Genomic DNA, 22,312 nt, shown 5'->3' with positions numbered 1-22,312 from the left:
GAAAAATCAGAATAATCCTTCAAAGAAGTTGAAGTGATTCAAGACAGGGAGAAACAGTTAAGAGTTGAACATCCAGAACAATGAATGCAATCGTCTCTCTCTCCAATCTCAAACCAAAATTTTTTTTTCAAACAACAGAAACTCAACATCTAAAGAAGCCATCGCTGAAGGAAACGAAGATAGACCACCAGAAAAGTAAAGAACTAATAAACGACTGGAAAGATGTTGGAAACAAGAAAACTTCAAACGGAACACCATCGAGAAGCTCTAAATCTCCAAGCGAAGCAAAACTTCCAAACAAAGCTTAGAAAACTGAACATGAACTACTGACTTTTTTTTGTGTGTATTCTTTCATGTCAGATCTTCATGGATACCCTAGTTCAATGAATATTTTATCATCTTCATTGAACTAGGGTTCCGTTCTTCAAACTAGAAACCTAAATGACTTTCAAAGCGGCAATTGAAAAGGAGCAACCAAGGAATCAGATTAATGCTCTGATACCATGTAACAGACCAACTTCTTAGAATCAAATCAGAACTACACTTGAAGAAGAAACTAAGAACAAGAGACATTGAACCAGTAAAAGGAAGCAATTCCCTGCTATTTGGGACTAGACCTCTCTAGAATCATAGGCACCTCTTATTTATAATAAAATCTTCAAGGTACATGCTTGGAGGACAAGTAAAGTTCCTCCCAAAAATAGAAACAAATTTACAAAGAAAGGACAGACCAAACAAGCAAGATAATTTGTCCAAAAAGGAAAGAAACACAAAATAGAAAGTAAGCTGAAATTAGAAAGCAACTGAAAAGGAAACTTCTGAACTTCAAATTCTTGCACACTAAGCAACTATCAATCTGACATCAACAAGGAGTCTTCTCTAAAATTAGAAACTCAATTACTTGAGCACCAAGACTGCTCACAGTGAAACAAAAAAGAGTGAAAGTGTGTGAGAGAGACCAAGAGCAGAGAAAAAGAGAGAATGAAAGAATGGAAAGAGAAGGAAAAGTGAGAACGTGTTAAAGAGAGAGACTCATTGACACGAGGAAGAGAGAGGGAAGGTAAGCTTGAGAGAGAGAGAAATAAAATAAAAGACTGGAAGAAAAAGGGTACACGGAAGCCAGTAGGAGAGAAATTAAGAGTACGAAAAAGATAAGAGTAGTTATAAAGAAGGAAAACGGGGATAAAGGGGAGAGACGAGAGATGGAACAAAGGGGAGCCTAATTTACACAAGTAAGTGTGAGAGAAAGGAAAGAACGAGTTTGAAGATAGACAAAGGTAGACAAAGAGAGATAAAGGGGGAGTGAGGAAGGGAGACAATGAGAGAGTAAAGTCATTCATACAAGAAAGTGTGAGTGGGAATATAGGGTATGAAGAAACACAAAGAAAGAGAGAGAATTAGAGAGACTGATGGAAGGAAGTGAAAGAAAGAGAAATAAAATAGGTAGAATGCATGAGACAAAGAGGTTGAACAGAGATGTTACTAAAGAGGGGAGAGAGTACGAAGAGAACGAGATATGAATGAGAAAGTGAGAGAGTACGAGGAAGCTAATGAGTAAAAGAGAATCGAAGAAAGAATGGAGAGACAAAGAGAAAGAAAAGGGGACAGAATGGGTGAGAATAGAGAGAAAACGAGAGAGCCTCATTCACACAAGGAAGAGAGAGAGGGAAGGCAGGGTTGAGAGAGGATGAAGAGGGCAACAAAAGGAAGACAACAAAAAGTTCAAGGAAACCAAAGGAGAGAAAAGAGGAGTAAAAAAGAACACGGAGATAAAGAGAATGAAAAGGGAGATCAAACAAAAGAGTGTAAAAGGAAGAAAGAGAGAAAAAAGAGAGGGAAGAGAAAGACAAAGAAAGTTTGCACAAAGACATCATTAAAGAGTTTAAAGGGAAACACACACACAGAGAACGAATAGAGAATAAAAAAGAAATAAGAGAGGGGAAAAAGGAAAAAAAGAAAGAAAAGAAATGAAGTCAGAGAGTACAAAGAAGCCAAAAGGAGAGAAATAAAGAGTCAAAGAAAGAAATAACAGGAGAGAAAGGAGGAAAAAGAAGACAATGAGAGAGAAAAGAGGAGCCTTACTCACCTAAAACTAAAACTAGTGTACGCTATAGATCTTGATGTATAGATCATGTAAACATATACAAATGTATAGTCACTTAAAACTAAAATAGGGGTAGCAATTTAAGAAAAAAGAGAGTACCATGTGTAATATGGGAAAATTCATTTATTCTTTTTTGAACATTATATTTTCTTCAGGAAACTCCGAAAGAAATGTTCACCAAGAAAATTATACAAAATGAACAAATTTATAAGACAAGAAGGGGAATAAATATTTTAACTCGCAATGCAGTACTAGGGATAAAGAACCTAGTAAAAAGCATAAAAGAGGGGGGCGGGGAAGAAAAATGATGTGCTCGGTAAACAATAAACATACTGCACTGATTCAGGAATTGAAGGAGTCCTATACCCTAGTTGTTCTTCATATGTGGGATAAATGAAAAGTTTCACCTAGGATGGGACTTCATGATATATGGAAATTCAAATATGGTTTTTCAATGGAGCTCTATATAATATGGTATTTCTATATATTTTCTCCTTTCTAAATTCACAAAAACAGCTTTTCAATAGGTACACTGATCACAAACCCATTAAGTAATTAGGGGGTACAGTTATGAGCACAGACCTAACTCTGACAGTACAACATAATTTCAAGAAAAAAAACAGTGCAATGACTGAAATCTGGATATACAATCATGGTTAGCTCCCTTGCCCATCAGAATCCACTAAAGCTTAAGAGTTTCGGAGGAAATTAATCGATTAGCACTCTTTCATCATCTTTAACCAATTCCTATAATTTTGTATTGAAAAAACAAAAAATAAAGAATAACAAATACTTCAAATTCACCAAAGAAGAATTGAACATGACTTGTGGGAAAGGTCACATGTATCATAATGGGTAATATGAAAAATAGATAGGAATGGGTACCTGCTTAAACTTTGATATTAGACCTGCATAATAGCGATCACCTGTCCTAAAAGGCTCAAGAGCAGTCTTCCATGGGATTTTACTCGTTCCAAGAGTCCCCAGTTATAGCTACAAATGACTAAAAACCTCAAAACCTTGATCGACAATTAACAGGAAAATTGAAAAGTTAAATTCGTAGAGACGAATAGAGGTTTAAGGCTTTCATATGTTAAGGCAATCACTTTTAGAATAGAATGAGTTGGCAAAAACTGATCATCCTTATGATTCATTAATCACAAACCAATTCACACCCTAAAATTCCAAAACCAGACAGCTGGACTATTTCAAATTCATTGAACCTGTAAGGACCTATTTCCAACTATAAATAACGAAATTGATGAAACTTACCACAACATACTTCATAATAATGACAGCCACCAGCTTATTAACTCAGAAATTATACCCCATGCCCAATTTCAGTAACAAGGACATGCCAATGCCTGGTGCCTGTTCATTCAAATTATTATTAATGAAAGGTTTTCAATAACAGTTAACAAGATAGGACATCATCCAGTGGATCCAATCTAGCAAGTGACTAGCCAACAGGCTGATCACGAAACATTCATTCACCAGGCAGTTCTTTGCGTTCAGTGATTTCCCATGGGTCTAATGAATGAAAACTGCAACGTCAGTGTGTCCACCTTAAACTAACCTTTCATAGGGCTTGACTATATAGAAACCTGATATCTATCTGAATTGTAAGATGAACAATAATGCAGTTTGATGGTGTAAAGGAACTGCAACAAATACCTCTCTAGTCCGTCAAAAGAATAAGGGATATAAATTCTGGGTCCAATCATTATCACCTGCTAATGATTGCAACAAAGTATCAGCTCTTTATTTCCTTGAAATGATTCCACTTGGGCTGCACATAAATATGGAAGAGTCATGGGTTTCAGATCTAACTTAATTGGGCAAAAGCAGGAAGAGATGCAAATCTGTAACATGAACTAAAGAACTGCCATGTTTGTTCACCTCAAGCTATATAATCTTGAATGATATATATGAAGTAATGTAAACAAGAAACTTGAGCTGAAGAAGTAGAAATAATTCAGAGAAGGAAATATCTATAACTTACAACACTTGGCTACAAAGGACGGTCACAGCAAATCATGGGGCAGTCGTGAATATCAATTCCTCGATAGTGACCTTGTTCAAGAGAGATTTTTATGTCCATATGCATTCTACATGAATCAAGTAGCCAAAAATGTGTTCTCCCAATATTGGAAAAAAATGTATGCCTGTTTAAAAGAATGAAGACGTAAACAACGCATGAATCTCAACAGAGGATAGAACTCAGTCAAGAGCTTATTCAATCATCCACACAATTAAGGCTACCGACATTTAAGCATAATACATGAAACAAGATCATCAATCAATGAAGAAATGAAACAATAAGTAGTTTCACGTCTTATTTCCCCACCTGGTTTGCAAGATTACAGGCTCTGTCAGAAGATTTCAAGATCTCGTAGTAGAAGACAGAGAAGTTAAGAGCCAGCTCTGCAACTGCAATATCCTGCAAGCAAAAACTTCACATCTAAGACAGTGAACTAGAAAAACAAAAACAAAAGGAACAAAATGACAAATGAAACAGAAATACTAAGAAACCAAAAGTAAACATCGTTGTCTATTATAAAATTTCCTAGAAAAATGAACGCTGGAAATTGGAAGCCTAAATGCCTAATGCATCGAAACCTAAAATAACCACATTCCAACTTCCGACAAAATATAAAGGCAAAACATCGGGAGTTAGAAAACCATAACCTTGAGCCCGAATGATTTACGACAAAGACGAAAAAGTAATGAAAGCATGGCAGAAAGAAGAAATAATACGCGAAGAAGCAGCGAGCGCCAATTTTGCATGGGATGACAATAATTTGTCCTGTGACAACCTCAACAGTGCTTTTAAGCCTTAGGTAGTGTTATGTAAAAATGCATTGGTAGGGGAGTGTTTTGCAACAGTAGAGGGAAGCACCTACGCGAGCAACGTGGTGGACAAACCTTGCGGAGGAAACTTTCGTTATTAGGTTAGCCCTATACTTCACATCTCTCTAGCGATTAACAATAACTCTTCAAAGCAGCTGGCATGACACTAATGGCTAATGCAGAACTCTACGACTTAGAGTTCAAGATTTTTATAGAATAATTTCCATTCTTTGACAAGGCGCCAAATCATAGTAGAACTAAATGGCATGGAAAGCTTTGGAAATGAATGAACAGAACCTTGAACTACAGCCTGTTCTTTGACAATTCCAAAGAAGAGGAAAACTGAAATAAGATTGTGCTTGCAAGCTCAAATAGATGGAAGCTCAATTGGGAACTGAAGCAGTGCAAGCTGTTGATGTATTGGGAGATACAAATTATTGGGTGGTGGGATGCTTTCAAATTTTCCTAGGCATCAAAGCAAACTTTGAAGTAAAGTTTGAGGCACTAATGGGATGGAAAGAACCAACAAAATGCATGTGCAGAAGTTATGGATTGAATGTAACTTGGTGCAGCAGTAGCTTGTCTTTTATTTTATTTTTTTGGGGAGGAGGGGGGGGGGGAAAGGGGGGTTGTGCCTAGTGCAGAAGAAAAGCCCACAATGATTCATACGGCCAAGATGATGGGGTCTACAGCAATTCCTAAACAGGATAGCGTGGAAGATGACACTGTTTTATAGACACTAATCTGGTAAGCATTATCTGGCATCCACGGTGCCAATAAATCAAATATCTAGCCAAGTAGGCCAGGTGATCATTTAAGAATTGGAAATCGATGCAGCAAAATGACCTAGATATAGATTTTGGAGAGTTTTATGCCTATATTTTGTTATCATTAAGCAACTGTTCCATTGTACAGTTATTTGGTTTTTCTTGCAAAACAAAAACGAACATTTTGTATCAATATGCATTCCTTCCCCCAACCCCCCCCCCGCCCCCAAAAAAATAGAAGAAAAACCAACCAATATGTATCTGTCTGTACACACTGCAAATGCATTGTATAACATCTGCACGTTTCAAAACCATCTGAAATTTCTCAGCCGAGGTTTTAGGATAAAGACCTAGAACTGGGAATTAGGAAAGTGAATCAAACCTAACCATAATAATGCTGTAGAACATAATCAATCCAAATTTTACATGCATATATAACTTTTTTTGTAAGTAATAATTCTAGATAGATAGAAAATAATAATGATTAGCTTCTCAGTCTCTCTCCATTTGGATTGGGCTTGCATAGATTATACAGGTTAATGAGCTCAACAGATGATTATGACTCACAATCCATCGATAGCAAATGCAATGTTCATATTATCGTCCAATACCATTAATATGCCAAGAAGAGTATATCACCTGATTTAGAAACAATATCAAGCCCAAATATAGACAATCCATTGTGCAATTACATTTCCATGCATATAATCCTACCATTATAGCTTGCATCTACAAATAATGGAGTCGCAGTGAAAGAAATCAAGGCAGCAGAACATTCAAGTAACTAATTATTTCAAGTCTCATATGCACCTGCCTCATCAACCAACAGATGACACTTTAGAGGCTGTGGAACACCATATTATGCCAAACTTGACACCAATCTGGAGAAGGTGTAAAGCCAATTGAGCACCATCAATCCTGTCTGTTTTCTACACATTTTTTTGCTGCATTGAGAAAGGAATGTGGGAATCTGTCATGACAAATGGAGAAAGAAAGGAATAAAGGTAAGGCACATCAAAACACTGATATGCATATCTTATTGCTAGATCCAACATCCCTTTACAGCTAATTTTGCATAGGATGACAACAATGTCTTGTGACAACCTCAATAGTGCTTTTAAGCTGGAGGCAGTGTTATGTAAAAATGCACCAGTAGGGGAGTGTTCTGCAAGAGCAGAGGGAAGCACCTGCGCGAGCAATGTGGTGGACGAACCTTGTGGAGGAAACTTTCGTTATTAGGTTAGCCATACACTTCACATCTCTCTAGCGATTAACAATAACTCCTCAAAGCAGCTGGCATGACACTAATGGCTAATGCAGAACTCTAAGGACCATGAGTTCAAGATTTTTATAGAATAATTTCCATTCTTTGACAAGGCACCAAATCATAGTAGAACTAAATGGCATGGAAAGCTTTGGAAATGTATGAACAGATCCTTGAACTACAGCCTGTTCTTTGACAATTCCAAAGAAGGGGAAAACTGAAATTAGATTTTGCTTGCAAGCTCAAATAGATGGAAGCTCAATTGGGCACTGAAGCAGTGCAAGCCGTTGATGTATTTGGAGATACAAATTATCGGGTGGTGGGATGCTTTAAAATTTTCCTAGGCATCAAAGCAAACTTTGAAGTAAAGTTTGAGGCACTAATGGGATGGAAAGAGCCAACAAAATGCATGTGCAGAAGCTATGGATTGAATGTAACTTGGCACAGCAGTAGCGTGTCTTTTTTATTTTTTATTTTTTGGTGGGGGTGGGGGGGTGGGGGTTGTGTCTGGTGCAGAAGAAAAGACCACCATGATTCATACTGCCAAGATGATGGGGTCTACAGCAGTTCCTAAACAGGAAAGAGTGGAAGATGACACTGTTTTGTAGACACTAATCTGGTAGGCATTATCTAGCATCCACGGTGCCAATAAATCAAATATCTAGCCAAGTAGGCCAGGTGATCATTTAAGAATTGGAAATCGATGCAGTAAAATGACCTACATATAGATTTTGAGAGTTTTACGCCTTTATTTTGTATCATTAAGCAACTGTTCCATTGTACAGTTTTTTGGTTTTTCTTGCGAAACAAAAACGAATATTTTGTATCAATGTGCATCCCCCCCCCCCCGGGCAAAGTAAAGAAAAAAAAAGGGGCCGTACCTAGTGCCGAAGCTCCCACATTGTGGGGTCTGGGGAAGGGACTTTCTAGGCAGCCTTACCCCTGCTTTGCAGAGAGGCTGATTCGAACCCAAGACCTCCAGCGCACAATGGACAAACTCCACCATTGCGCAAAGTAGAAGAAAAACCAACCAATATGTATCTGTCTCTCTACACACTGCAAATGCATTGTATAACATCTGCACGTTTCAAAACCATCTGAAATTTCTCAGCCAAGGTTTTAGGATAAAGACCTAGAACTGTGAATTAGGAAAGTGAATCAAACCTAACCATAATAAAGCAGTAGAACAAAATCATTCCAAATTTTACAAGCATATACAACTTTTTTTGTAAGTAATATTTCTAGATAGATAGAATAATGATTGCCTTCTACAGAAACTAGATAGATAGAAAATAGTAATGATTACCTTCTCAGTATCTCTCCATTTGGATTAGCTTGCATAGATTATACAGGTTAATGAGCTCAATGGATGATTATGACTCACAATCCATCGATAGCAAATGCAATGTTCATATTATCGTCCAATGCCATTAATATGCCAAGAAGAGTGTATAGCAAGCCTCTTCTATAATTCTTTTGAAGTCCACAGGCTTTAGGTAAATCAGTTGCCCATGATGACGCCGAGTCTCCAACTATATGGTTCTCCCAACATATTCCATAGTTCCGATATAAAATGACCGAGAAAAGGATTTTGCATACGAATGCAAATACACAGCAACAAAGAGTGTTTTTAGAAGACATAGTAAAAGGAGGCAAAACCTATCCAATTAGTTAGAGCAAGCCAAGGATGAATAGCAATATCCTTACCTTTTAGATAGTTCATCACTCATCACGGACAAAAGCCTGTAAATGTGGGTGAACAGCTGCATATTGCCTGATGAAAGCTCTTTTCATCAGACCTCAAAGACTTTCTGGAATGGGACAATCATCTCCTCTGTTCAAGAATTCATCAGACTATTGATCAACTGTGGTAGTGGCAATGTAAGAATCTACTTGATCCATCCTCCACCATTCCTTATCAACTGATCTACAAGCTCTCCCCATCCATCCAGAGTCTTATAAAGCTTCCAACCATGCTGATAGTAAAGAATATCTAGCATCTTTTGGCAACAAGATTTGCCCTCTTCCAACCGCAACACAGCTGATTAGTGATCCTATTAATTTCTTATTGATTCATTGAGAGGCTACACAAATGGACGACTGCAAGCTCAATCAGATCAGCCCACAATGAGAAAAACTCATCCGCCATCTTCTTTTCAATCAGAATACAAGCAATCCATAGCATATTGTAAGCTTCTCAAACGATCTCACCCATTAGCACTCCTCAATCCTCATAAAATGTAAGAGACCTCAGAATAGGACCAATAGCCCTATTCCCAGAGCCACGTTTACTGTTCAGTCCTAAAAACCCCAGAAAATCCCCTTAGCCCTTTACCAAAATTCCCTTCTTTGGTTTTATTTTCCTATTTCCTGGTGACACTGGGCCTCGTTTTTAAGCCCCCATTCAAGCCTACATCAGAGGCACCTTCTATGTTTCGAACTCACAACCTAATGATTGCAATGGTGCAACTTATACAAAGGCTTGCCTATGAACACGGTTTCTTTTGTATTTCAATAAAACATTTCCCACTTGTTTAGTGGGCAGGTTTCTCTCTTAATGAACAATTGGTTTCAACTAACTTAGTTATGTGACAAAGCCCAAACTAAACATTCCTTTGTGCAATTCTATTTCCATGCATAAGCCTAAAGTTATACCTTGCATGTTGTATCTACAAACTATATAGCTGCAATAGTAGAAATTAGACCAACAAGGTATCCAACTAATTAATTATTTCATCATATCTCAAACGTACCTGATTTGCCAAACAATAAATTACCCAGATAATATAACCTCATAAGCTAAGCAATGCAGGCCAGCAACATGGAGAAACGTATACAGCCCTCTAAGCACCATCAATCCTCCTCCATTTCTTTTCTAGTGTATTTGGTGCTTTGCTTAGAAAGGAAGACAGGAATCAGTCATGACAAGAGGAGAAAGAAAAAAACAAGGCACATAAAAAGGCTAGATACATCCATCCATCTAGTACAAGTACAACTAGTTTTGCATGGCTTGACAGCAATTCGCTTACAGGGTTTATTCAAAATCTCTGAACCTTTGAAAAGAATTGAGCATCAATTTCAATGAAAAACATCAATATGTACTTTTTCTCAATATCAGTCCCTACTAAAAACAAACAAATTTTATTAATATCAGATTGCATGGATTCTAAGATGAACAGTAATATAGGGATGGTGGAACTCCCAGCCCCCCAACACAAGCAACCATAACCATTGGGGGGAAAAAGGGGGAGGGGGGGAGGAGGTACATTAAAGGAAGGTCAACCCCCACAGGCAAAATATGTGTACAATAAGGCAACTAAACATAAAAAAGCATGTCGGCGTACTTTCATATGGGGGAAATGTAAGAATAACTATGGGACTTCTAATGATTAAATCCTTCTGTCACAAATCAGATGATTACAAATTCTGGTCATTAAGTTGTCCAAGCACAAAAAAAAATAATACAGCATAACCATTTCAAATGGTGCTTTATCATATATGTTGTCAGCCGGTTGTTCTTCAGGAGAGAGCCTAAAGCACCAAGAAAATTCATTAAGACAAGATAATCTTTTCTTTTTTTTTTTGGGTGGGTTGGGGATGGAGGGTGGAGTGATAATCAACGCTTACCATTTCTCTAGAACACAGAAAGGAAACAAGCAGTAATTGACTTACTTAATCTTGATTCCAGTTTTCTTTTTTAAGGCATGTGGGACCTGACCCTCGAGGTGGTTGTTTTGCAGAAATCTGTTCAGAAAAGAAGGTAATTAGCAAGTAAATGAAAGCCCAAGAGTGAAGGCATAATGGAAACTTACAGCTCCTGAAGATTGTCAAGTTCCCCCAGTGATTGAGCTATCTGCCCGTCCAACTTATTGTTGTTCAAACCTCTTCAATTGATTTAATCACAAAATAAAATAAAGTCAACTTGATTAATGAGAAAGAATCTAAACAAGTGGAGAGTTTGATAAAACATATCTGGTTACATTTAGCCTGTCACAGTGTCACTAACATGTCATGTTAGGTTGCTCTTCCTTCAAGAACTGTCGTTGGTGAGGAAATATACTTACAGAGAAACCCACTTATGCAATGGGCTCAAGTCTGGAATATCACCAGTGAATTTGTTTCCTCCAAGCCAACTGTAGTTGCATTATCAAAACCAACTTTCAAATTGAACATATAGACTAAACTAACTAAATCTGGAGTTTTGAACTCTGTAAAGTACTCTAAATAGAGATGAAAGCTTGAAGTTCTCAACTAAGATCAATAAGAAATACCACACTCACAATACCTTATCAACACAATGTACATTTTCTTCCATTTATTGATTAGCCAAGGTCTCCATAGCATCTATTGAACTAATTCTAGGCATTCTTCGTCAGTTTCTTTCCCCGTGAGCTGAAAATTCGCTGATGACGTCTCCCTTCTATCCTGATAAATCTTTCGACATATCAGCAGTTGCTTATCAATCTGTACTCTTGCAGTGACATTGCCATTGCTTGGAAAGAGAAAGAGCAGATGTCCCGAGATCATACATATGGGTTGTAAGAAATTATGCAAAAACAATATGAACCAAAAGCTAGCACGGACACGCAATGTCACTTACTGTCAATATGATGTCAGAATAACTGTACTGGAGAAATCCTATTTCAAGTTACAAGGATTAAGAGTCACGTCACTGTAGGACTGGAGCTATTGTGTTTTCCTCCTTGGGTCCATGAAATAATCTCTGGACATTTTAAATATCCATCAAACTGATTAAAACTCCATCCCACAGTACCAGAGCATGCATATGAAGAGAGCATAACATCATGAACAACAACCAAAAAAAAAAGAAGAAGAAGGTTTAAATTAGGACAGACATTGACAGCATCACAACGTCTTCATTAAGGTTCAAAAATAGTATTGCAATCAACCAATAGGAATCGCACTCAAGTTAGTCAAGTCAGATTAGCGAACACTCTATCCATTCTAAGTCTGACCGAAGAACGACATATCTAGCAATGGAGATCGACTCCATTATGAGTTAAAGTTTTAGGAAAATCTAGCACATCCAAGATACTGGATCTAATTAAACAGTAATTCACTAGAACAAAACCATTGTGATCCAACTCAGTCAAAACTAAATCACAAGGACAATAGCAGGATAATGCCAAGTCTGAACAAACATTGAGCAAATACAGCTTGATCTGTAAACTGGAGCCAAACCAACAAATGGGAAGCTAGGTTTTGAAGAGAGAGAGAGAGAGAGAGAGAGAGAGAGAGAGAGACACAATATAAAAGAGAGCGGCAGATGGAGAAAGTGGTCGCAAAAACTAAGAGGACAAAAGAGTCCGAGAAGAACAAGGCTCAAAAGATAGAACAAAAAAGGAGACAATGGAAGAGAAGAGAGACGAAAAAAAGGGAAGCCTCATTCACATAAAGAAGAAAGAGGAAGCTTGGGTGCATGATAGAGAGAGACATGCCAAACATTAAATAAGAGAAAAAAGGAGAGTTGAAGAAAGATAAAACGAGAAGGAAGAAAAAAACAAGAGAATAGAGAAATAGAACAAAAGGTGCACCTAATAACACAACAAAGAGAGGTGGAAGAGAGTGCAGTAGACAAAAGGTACGTAAAAGCAAGTTGGCTATAAAATGAAAGTCGAAGAAAAATAGAACAAAAGAGAAACACAAGAAAAAAAAGGAAAGTAGAACGAGAGACTAAAGAGATTAAACAAAGCGGGCCCTTATCCAAACGAGCTGGCGAAGAAAAAAAAGTCTAAGAAAGAATGGAGAGAGAAAGAAAGAGAAAAGGGGATAGAACGGGAGAAAATAAAGAGGGAACAACGGGAGAGAGGGAAAAAGAGAGCAACAAAAGGAAGTCAACAAAAAGTTCAAGGAAGCCAAAGGAGAGATTAAAAGAGTAAAAAAACACACAAAAAAGAGAGAGAATGAAAAGGGAGATTAAACAAAAGAGTGTAAAAGGAAGATAGAGAGAGAAAGAGAGGGAAGAGAGATAGAGAAAGGTTGCAAAAAGACATCATAAACGAGTTTGAAGGGAAGAAGACACAGAGAGAGAGAGAGAGTAGAGAGACAAAATGAGAGAATAGATAGAGAAAGCAAAGGGGGAGCTTAATTTAGACAAAGAAATGAGAAAGGCAAGATAAGGTCAAAATACTAAAAGAGAGACAGAAAGAAGACAAGAAAGAGTGCGTGGAGGCTAATAAGAGAGAATTAAGTAAGACACAACGCAGAGGTAAGGGGAGTAAATGAAAAAAGAGACGAAACTAAAGAGGAGAAACGGAGCAAAGGGGCAAGCCCAATTTACACAAGGAAGAGCGAGAGAGAAAATAGGGCTTGTAAGAAAAGAGAGAGAAAAAAAACCAGAAAAAACACAAAAACTGAGAGACAAAATAAAAGAAAGCCAATTCATAAAAGGAAGAGAGAGGGAAGAACCTTTAAAAAAGAGAATGAAAAAGAGTGAGAGGAAAAGAGAGACAAAGAGAGAGAAGAAAGACGGAACCAAAGGGGAGCCTCATTCACAAGATTATCATTCAATTGCAAGATATCACAAAATGAGTTGGCAAAAAGGAATCCCAAGTGTTCAGATCCATCAAGACCTACAAGGTGCTTTTTGGAATCCCATGTGTTTGGAACCATCAAAGCCAACAAGGTGCTTTTCCCCATCTGAAACAGGTTCCTTCTTTCATGCATCTTTTCACATATAAAGACTTCAATAGCAGAAGGGGAAGTCCAATACATGGGAATCCCATACAGTTGATGCTGCCAGGGGAAGAGGAGGCAAGTCAAAGGGCATTTCTAACATGATTCATGATCTGGATCTGCCACATAATCATGAAAGACCATGAAAGCTCCTTCCTTATATGCCAATAACAGTAGGAGAAATAATCAATATCTGAAGGGTCACGACCATTTTCCCCACCCTCACCCCCCCCCCCACAAGGAAAATGAATAAATTAAAACATAAAATTGAATAAGAAGCCTAGTCCCAATCAATGCGAGTTTTTTATAAAACCATGTTCCAAAACCTAGTTATATAAAGCAACAATCATGGCCTAGCATGATATCCAAGCGTGTAACTTCCAAAACTTTTGTGGAAATGATTTGGCCAGAAGCGACCAACGAAGGTTATGAAATACATGCAAGTCCACAATCCATCTTCAAACATCCAGGGTAGACACCAGCAAATTAGATGTCTCATCATGAAACCGTAAAGTAACAACCAAGCATGAGAACTTCCTACTTCATATCATTTTCCAGAGTAGCTTAAGAAAGAAAGTGTAATTCCAACTAAAAGGAAAGCTACATTTACCTTTTTTTGCAACAAGATGTGCTCTGAATGTTCTCCAATCTGAAGTTAATTTGTCAGAAGCATATTTCTTCCCTTTGGAACCATCTTTCCCTAGTGTGGATTCATCAACATTTCCTCATATAGAAATCACCACTGAATATACGACTAGCGTACGTTACAGATCTTGACGTATAGATCATGTAAACACATACAAATGTATAGTCACCTAAAACTAAAACAAGGGTAGAAATTTAAGAAAAAAGAGGGTACCATGTGTAATATGGGGAAATTCATTTATTCTTTCCTGAACGTTATATTTTCTTCAGAAACTCCAAAAGAAAGGTTCACCAAGAAAATTATACAAAATAAACAAATTTATAAGACCAGAAGAGGAATAAATATTTTAACTTACAATGTAGTACTAGGTATAAAGAACCTAGTAAAAAGCATAAAAGACGGGGGGTGGGGGGTGGTTTTTCAATGGAGCTTTATATAATATGGTATTTCTATATATTTTCTCCATTTTCAATTCACAAAAACAACTTTCCAATAGGTAAACAAATCACAAACCCATTAAGTAGTTAGAGGGTACATATATGAGCACAGACCCTACTCTAACACTAGAACATAATTTCAAGAAAAAAAATAGAGTAATGACAAAAATCTGGACACACAATCATGGTTAGCTCCCTTGCCCATCGGAATCCACTAAAGCATTGAAGTTTTGGAGGAAATTAATCGATAAGCACTCGTTCATCATTTCCCTAATCTCTAACTATTTTGTATTGAAAAAACAAAGACAAAAAATAATTCAAATTCACCGAAGAAAATTTGAACATGTCTTGTGGGAAAGGTCACATGAATCGTAACGGGTAATACGAAAAATGGATAGGAATGGGTACCGTCTTAAACTTAGATATTTCACCTGCATACTAGTGATCACCTGTCCTAAAAGGCTCAAGAGCAATCTTCCATGGGATTTACTCCAAGAGTCCCCAGTTATAGCTACAAATGACTAAAAACTTCAAAACCGTGATCGACAATTAATAGGGAAATTGAAAAGTTAAATTCGTAGAGACACATGGAGGTTTAAGGCTTTCATATGTCAAGGCAGTCGCTTTTAGAAAATAATGAGTTGGCAAAAAGTGATCATCCTTATGATTCACTGATCACAAACCAATTTACACCCTAAGAGTCCAAAACCAGACAGCTGGACTATTTCAAATTCATTGATCTTGTTGGGACCTATTTCCAACCATAAATAACAAAATTGATGGTACTTACCAATAGATACTTCATAAGAAAGATAGCCACCAGCTTTATCACTCAGAAATGATAACCCATGCCTAATTTCAGTAACAAGGACATGCCAATGCCCGGTACCTGTTATTCAAATTGTTAATGATAGGTTTTCAATAACAGTGAACAGGATAGGACATCATGCAGTGGATCCAATCTAGCTAGTGACTAGTCCAACAGGCTGATCATGAAACATTCATTCACCAGGCAGTTCTTTGCATTCAGTGATTTCCCATGGGTCAAATGAATGACAACTGCAATTTCAGTGTGTCCAACTTAAACTAACCATTCATAGGGCTTGACTATATAGAAACCTGATATCTATATGAATTGTATGATGAACAATAATGCAGTTTGATAGTGTAAAGGAAGTGCAACAAATACCTCTCTCGTCCGTCAAAAGAATAAGGGATATAACTTCTGGGTACAATCATTATCACCTGCCAATGATTGCAATAAAGTATCAGCTCTTTATTTCCTTGAAATGATTCCACTTGGGCTGCACATAAATATGGAAGAGTCATGGGTTTCAGATCTAACTTAATTGGGCAAACACAGGAAGAGATGCAAATCTGTAACATGAACCGAAGAACTGCCATGTTTGTTCACCTCAAGCTATATAATCTTGAATGATATATGAAATAATGTACACAAGAAACTCGTGCTGAAGAAGCAGAAATAACTCAGAGAAGGAAATACCTATAACTTACAACATTTGGCTCCAAAGAACGGTCAAAGCTAATCACGGGGCAATTGTGAACATCAATTCCTTGATAGTGAGCTTGTTCAACAGAGATTTTTATGTCTATATGCATTCTACTTGAATCAAATAGCCCAAAATGTGTTCTCCCAATATTGGACAAAAATGCAACCCAAATGAAAAACTGAAAGAACAAACAGAAGTTCCAACAGACCTATAAAAGTTGGGTTCAGCTGATGATAAGTTTGAGAGGGAATAAAAGTATTCGAAAATATAACAGGACCATCATCCCCCAACCCCCTCCAAGTTGTCAGAAAGGCAATAGGAACATCTAAAGTATAATTTCTTAACAAGATACAAAACAGGAAGAAAGGGATCAAAACAAGAGGAAAGAAAGAGATGGACATAGGTCAAACAGAGACATCGCTAAGAGAAAAGAGAGGGGAGAAATAGAGAAACTATTTTCTTTTTCTTTCCCTTCCCACGTTTAGGATCATAAGTTGCCCAAAGAGGACAACACCTTACAATGGAATCATGCTAAGTAAAAAAAAACACAAACACACACAGTTAGAAAAGAGACATCCATGAAACAGGACATACATCGATTACTTCTTCTACAATAGAAACTGAAGTTCAAACTTTAGGATTCCAACACCCTTAAGGTCAGGTTAGAGTTAATTTAGACTAACCTGGTGGAGAAAAAAGATTCAATGGTGAGATAAATCAGCAACCTCAAGCAAATCAGCAGCTAGCACATCAGCACAACATTCCATCTGTTGCAATAAGAAATTTCAACCAATATTTTACTGAAAAATGAACCTCCATTTATTCAACAGATCTGATTTGCCCCCGTAGTTTTTATTTTTGTTTTTTAATTTTTAATTAATGCCAGGAGATCAAAAGATAGAAGAGGTTGTTATGTAATTTTCCTTCTAAACATTTTATAAGAGCTTGGCTGATCTAAATGGCAATTCAAGCCATACAGCCTAAAAGCAATCCTTGCAGATATACAGATCAGTATTGTGTCTCAGATTCTAGGACAAAAAATGTACCAAGATTTAGGATTAGCCTTAGGGACAAAATATGTAATCTTTTGGGCATGATTTTTGAGCTAGGGTCTGTTATATATAATTTGACGATAGGGGTTTTAATGACTAAAGTTAGGGCTTTGGATTGCAATTTGGTTGTTTAGAATAATTAATGTTTTGGCTAAACAGTCTAGGATACTTAGTATGGGAATTGGGCGTTTAGTATTTAGAGTTTATGGTTTCACGTTCGGGTCCAGCTCTAGCATTGCGGTTTTGTGTTTTAACTTTTAGGAGTTATGATTATGAATTATAGATTTATGGTCTAGACATCAAGGTTTGAATGCTTCCAGGCTGGGTATTTTAGATTAAGGATTTCGAGGTTTTAGTTTAAGTCATTGGTTAAGGTTCAAATTTATGATATTAGTTGGGACATAATGCTTTTATACTTTAACGTCAAGGCTTCATCATTTGAAGCACATGATATTAAATAGGATTTTTTTTTTTTTTTGGGGGGGGGGGGGGGGGGGTTCATGCCTACGGTTACAATGGCTTTTAGGTTTTTGGGTATCAGATTTAGTATTCTTTTTGGGAATCATCTTTATTTTTTTTCTTTTTTGGTCTTTAGCTTTAAAAATATTTTCATTATTCTTTCGGATGAATAAAAAAATTTGTTACCAAAGGAAAGAAGGGTAAGAGGGAAATCCCTCAAAGAAGAGAGAGATACGAAGGCAAAAAAAAGGCCAAGCAGAGACATTGCAAAAAAGCAGAGACAAGGTTTGAAGAAAGAGAGAGAGAGAGAGAGAACGAGAATGAGTGTGAAGAGAGATACAATGAGGGGTATAACAAAGACATCATTAGAGAGGGTTTGAAGAAAAAGAGAGAGAGAGGCACCATAAATGAATCAACATATTGCTGCAACGAAGAAACTGAATTCAAAAACTCCTACGCCAGCACCTCCATCAATGCCATTTTAACAATCTTTTCAGCAGAGCAATAAGAAGAAAACTGGAGGAGGAGTTGGCACTTCAACACTGTCCAACCGGGTGAACACAGAGCTTTGGTAACTGTTAATAGTGGTAGTAGCTTTAATATGGTGTCTGAAGAATTTGCAAAAAAAGGATGATTTTAAAATCAAGAGCCATCCCCAAACCCTAGAGAGTGTCTCCCTTGTAAATGGTGAAGAATTAGAAGTCACTCAATAAGTGCCTAGTTCCCATCAGTCTCCATTCCTATTCAGACAAGATATGGTGTGATGTAGCACGCGAATGTCTAACATTATTCTAGGGAGAGGCTGGTTATATGATATCTGATAACGACGTTACTATCATTGGGAGAGACAACAAGTGTAAGTTCATGCACAATGGCTTGAGAATTGTACTCCTAATCTTAGACACACTAGCAAAGATCTAGAAGAAGCAGGCCCTCAAAGCAACTAAGGAGGACTGCAATACCAAGACACAACACTTAGTAGATCCTCAATCTAAAGGACCCAGTCAAAAGAACAACTAAGACATCACCACTAGCTCCAAGCCCAAGGCTCCACAACCAGATGGTGTACCCTCTTCCTCCAGTGAAGGTGCTAGAAGAGATTGACAAGACTAACATAGGAGTTGAAGATCCCGTCGATGAGGTACCCACTACACCAGTGGTTCCTTACTTCCCTATGCCCTTAGCATCAAGGACAGAGTATTGTTGCCCACAAATATCAGGACCGTACCAGCACCAATCCTATGTGAAACTGGCCCTTCTTTGGGTCTCAATTTCCTTCTAGACAAGATACTATAAACATTCTAGGGGTGATATCTCCAGTTAGTTATGATAAAGGTGTTGACAAAGAAAGGCTCCAAGGGCATGGCTATTGACTCCATTCTTCCTCTTAGGGCTCCTTACACTTTAGGCCCCCAGGATTGAAGATTGAAGATTGAAGATTACATTGCCACTAGTCCAATTTCACCAAGATTTTCTGTCAAGGAAAGATGCAAGCAGAAACATGCCTACTACTTTCTTCCCACTGCAAGATAAGATGACAAATCCCCATGCAACCCCACCAGAGGGTTGACCCTATAGCACATGACAAGCACATTTATTAGCAGATGAAGGTTTTAAAGAAGGGGAGAACTGATGCTACCTGGGTTGGACCCCTAAAAAATTGGGCCCAGAAATCCAGACCCAAGAAGCTTCCTAAAGTTGGCTGAACACTTCAAAAGGTATTTTAGTAATTTCCCAGCCCCTTTTTGGGCTGAATATGGGTCATGATTTACTTCCCATGATCCTAGGTTTAGGGACCTACTTTTAACTCCCTCTTTTTTTTCATTTTGGCCTTGCAATTGTGAGTTTTATACGAGTTTTAGATGAATTCAGTGAGTTAGTAGGTTGGGATAAGGATCCTTATCTTAAGGGACTTTATCTCTTACAATTCTTCTGAAAATAGTAATTAAGTTCTTATTTAATAAAGTATTTGTTAACTTGAAGTCCAAGTAGTTGGATCCCTATTAGGTAGGGAATCCTTAGTTAAGTCACTATCGGTTTTGAAGGCTACAAATAGCCTACTCAATGGTGATAAGGTAAGTATTGAGAGAAAAGGTACGTCGAACCGTTAGAGAAAATGTACGTAGAAGCAAGTTCGAGAGAACATGAGAGTTGAAAAAATATAGAACAAAAAGAGAAACACAAGAAAAAAAAAAGGGAGATAGAACAAGAGAGACTAAAGAGATGAAACAAAGGGGCCCCTTATCCAAATGAGCAGCGAAGAAAGAAAGTGGAAGAAAGAATGGAGAGACGAGAGAAGGAAAAGGGGACAGAACGGGAGAGAATAGAGAGGGAACAAAGGGAGAGCGTAACATCCAAGTGAAGAAGTCTGAGATGATGGTCAAACGACTAAACGTGCAATTCAACAAAGACATAGTTATACCTTGGCGTCTTTATTCTTGCTCTGAAAAGATACTTCCTGGGTGAAGCTTTCCGTGGCGGCTTTACAAACCTACAATAGTTTGAGAAGGGCATGCAAAAGGAAGAGATTCCAATATCAGAGAACGAGTCCCAAACAAACAAAACCGAAGAAGACAAAGAAGGCTCTGCCATTAGCTCTTAAGAACATGAACTGATGAAATGAACTTGCATAGTAGTGGCAAGTAGAACACAATGACAACAGCTTGTGTACATTTGGGAAAACCAACCTCCAGGTAAAAGAGGCATCCCTCACCCTACTCCTATAAAGGGTAGTAGCAGCAGCAACAGTCAGAGTGGAAAAGCTTCTGTCGGTCTTCTTCCGATTCCATCGACAATCATACCTGATGATCTTGAGAAGAAAGGGGATTGATTGTAGCACAGAAAGGGGATTGGTTTGTAGCACAAAACCTTCTTGTCCGACATATAACAATACATAATTGCATATGGAGCCAGTTTATACATCTTATATAGAACCCATGGATGTCAACTGAAAAACAACGTTTTCCTGTTTTGTTTTTCTTCTATCCTACCATCCAATCTACCCGATTGAAGAAAAGCGGCCATCGCTGTAACCTAGTAGAGAGGACAATAATATGCAGGTAGCAATTGAGCAATAAGTAGCAAGTACATACACAATATGCATGACTCAAACAATAACATTTTAAATTTATTGTAAAGTAGGAACAAAAGAATGAGCTGACTCGAGCTTCTCCACTGGAGCACAACTAAGATCTATATTGCATATAGGACAGCAATCTGCTGCTCATCTATAAGCTTCTTATAAATGCACTTCCTACAAACTGGCCTTAAAAGGATACAAGTATCAGATTAAGACAACGAAAAGTCAAAATAGAATATAAATCATTTCCATGTGCATGTGGGAAAAAGGACAAAAACCCAAGTTAGATACATTGCAATGGACAGGCATCCAAATACAAAGCAAAGCAACTTAATCAAACTACCACTGTACCAAAGTTACAATTACAATGATTTTTCAATGAAATAAAATAATAATCAAGGGATTTTCATCTGTTGAATAACTTAATTAGACTCGACATGTTTGACCTCAAAAATCGAGGTATTCTCGCATAAAGCAAACCGAAAGCATGGAAGAACAAATTTTTTGCTTCAAGATGAGAAGTATGAGTAAGAAAACTGAAACATACTTGATTCATTAGGTATATCTTTTTTATTCGGCTACTTGCTTGTTTTTAAACAATCACCACAAGCTTCCCAAGTGTTGTTTGTGCTGCATGCACCAGTTTGGTAAGTTCAATTGTACCAGCAGATTGAACATTAGAAAGAAGATACAGCAATCTTTCATACTCCCTTCCCCTTTCTCGGGGAGAAGATCAATTTTGTAGGCTAAGAGAAACTCAAACAAGAACGCGAGATAAACCCATGCACATGGCAATGATGTAAAATACAAACCCAGCCAGCTCATAGGAACGTATGAATGCGGGAATGAGAACTGAAGTTCATGTAATCAAGCGCGAGAATATATTGAATACGATAATGCAATGTAATACAAATATAGGAATAATTATTTACCCCAAAAAAAAATTATATATATATAGGAATAATTGTAAATAAGGAACGGCTACCCCATAGAAACACAGTCTATAAGAAATAAGAAAAATCTCATGTAACCGGAGAATATGAAGGAACAGTATCTAAATAGTTTGGAAGAGTTGAAATTGAAAGATGACAAATCAGAGTTGAAGAGACCCATAGGTATGAAGACATTCTGATATGGTTGGAGCTTCCCTCAATAACTTGTCGAAGAGAAGGCATGCCATGCGCAGAGCAAGAGTGTCCCTCAGGAGCTTCACTACCTGTCTCACCAGTCCCCAAACCTCACAAATTGTCAGACTAGTTTCACTGACGTACCAATAAGCTAGATGCATGTCACCAACAGACAAGAAAACCTGAGATTAGCGGTTCATATTTCCTTCTCTGCAACAACATTAGAAGACAAAACCATGAGAATTACCTAAAGAGATACACAACAAGATGAAAGCACGACGGAAATCTACGCAAAAACAAACCAATTATTTGCTCAACAT

General features: G+C 37.5%; 1 long non-coding RNA gene across 1 annotated transcript; it reads right to left on the bottom strand.

The window, feature by feature from the left end:
• Positions 1–1,325: 1,325 nt before the first annotated feature.
• On the bottom strand, positions 1,326–20,783 carry LOC149026482 (uncharacterized). Its single transcript, XR_016171852.1, has 12 exons — positions 20,474–20,783; positions 20,209–20,277; positions 16,959–17,042; positions 15,954–16,068; positions 14,292–15,653; positions 11,586–11,708; positions 11,271–11,477; positions 10,798–11,107; positions 7,867–10,729; positions 6,532–6,665; positions 4,452–4,544; positions 1,326–4,269 (listed from the first exon to the last, which is right to left on the bottom strand). It is a non-coding gene; the product is annotated as an uncharacterized LOC149026482 (long non-coding RNA).
• Between the last annotated feature and the right edge of the window lie 1,529 nt (positions 20,784–22,312).

This window comes from Hakea prostrata, chromosome 2 (genome assembly GCF_041222555.1).
Source record: "Hakea prostrata isolate BN-2017 chromosome 2, UWA_Hpros_2, whole genome shotgun sequence".
NCBI classification, from domain to species: domain Eukaryota; kingdom Viridiplantae; phylum Streptophyta; class Magnoliopsida; order Proteales; family Proteaceae; genus Hakea; species Hakea prostrata.
Note: the sequence above shows the minus strand (reverse complement) of the source record. Positions and strands in the feature narration are given on the sequence as shown.